Below are 899 nucleotides of genomic sequence, written 5' to 3'. Positions count from 1 at the left end.
ACACTCCAAGCCCCTCGCCGTCCCCCCCCGCCCCGACGCGCACCGTCTGGAGGGAGAGGCCCGGGGGCCTGCGCCAGGTCCACCGTGTGCAGCGCGTCCTCCGCGCCCACCCCGCCCTGCGGCGCAGGCGGTCCGGGAGGCCGCCGGCTTGGGGGCTCGGCGAGGCGTGGAGGCGCTTTCCCATGCCGCGGGCCCAGCACGCCATCGTGGGCCCGCTGCCCTCCGACTGGTGGGAAAGCTACCTCAAGCGGAGCGTTTGGTCTCTACGGCACCCCAGGACCGGGCGGAGCCCAGTGACTGTCAAGATCGCGCCTCCGGAGCCCACGGCGCCGCCCTCCTGTGCCCGCGCAGACCTGATCGACGCCGCCGAGCGCCCGCCCTCCGGGGCGCCCCGAGGCCCGGGTGCCAAGGAGGCAGTGCTGAAGGCCCTCGGGGAGTGTAGGAAAGGGAGAGCGAGCCTCCAAGGGCGTGGGCTCCCCGACAGCCCGGACGGTAGGACGGACCCCGAAGCCCGACCGTCCGCCTTCAGACCCCTGGTGGACCGCGGAGGCCGCCTGCCCTTCGTCCCCAGGCCCGGGCCTCTGCAGGGAGGCCTCAGCTCCTGTAGCTCCGAGCGCGGCCTGAGGAAGAGGCCCCTCTGCTCCTCCCCGCGCAGCCCGCCCGGCTCCCAGAGAAACTCTTCCAGGGAGTCCTCCGAGCCCCGGGAGAGAGGTGCTCCGGGCGCGGCGCTCCAGACGTCCGAGTGGCCCGTAAGAAAGAAGGAGAAAGGCCACCAGTCTCCCCTTCCGCTGCCACTGGCCTCAGCCGGGTCTCCAGGAGCGCCCCGCAGCGGGCGGCACGGGGGGCAGGGCCGGCTGCGGTTCCCGGTCCCCGGGGCCCCGCCGTCCGCGAGGCCTCCC

Source organism: Tupaia chinensis, unplaced genomic scaffold (genome assembly GCF_000334495.1).
Source record: "Tupaia chinensis unplaced genomic scaffold, TupChi_1.0 Scaffold140356_1, whole genome shotgun sequence".
Lineage (NCBI taxonomy): Eukaryota > Metazoa > Chordata > Mammalia > Scandentia > Tupaiidae > Tupaia > Tupaia belangeri.
The sequence above is the reverse complement of the archived record's forward strand: the minus strand, read 5'-3'. Positions refer to the sequence as shown.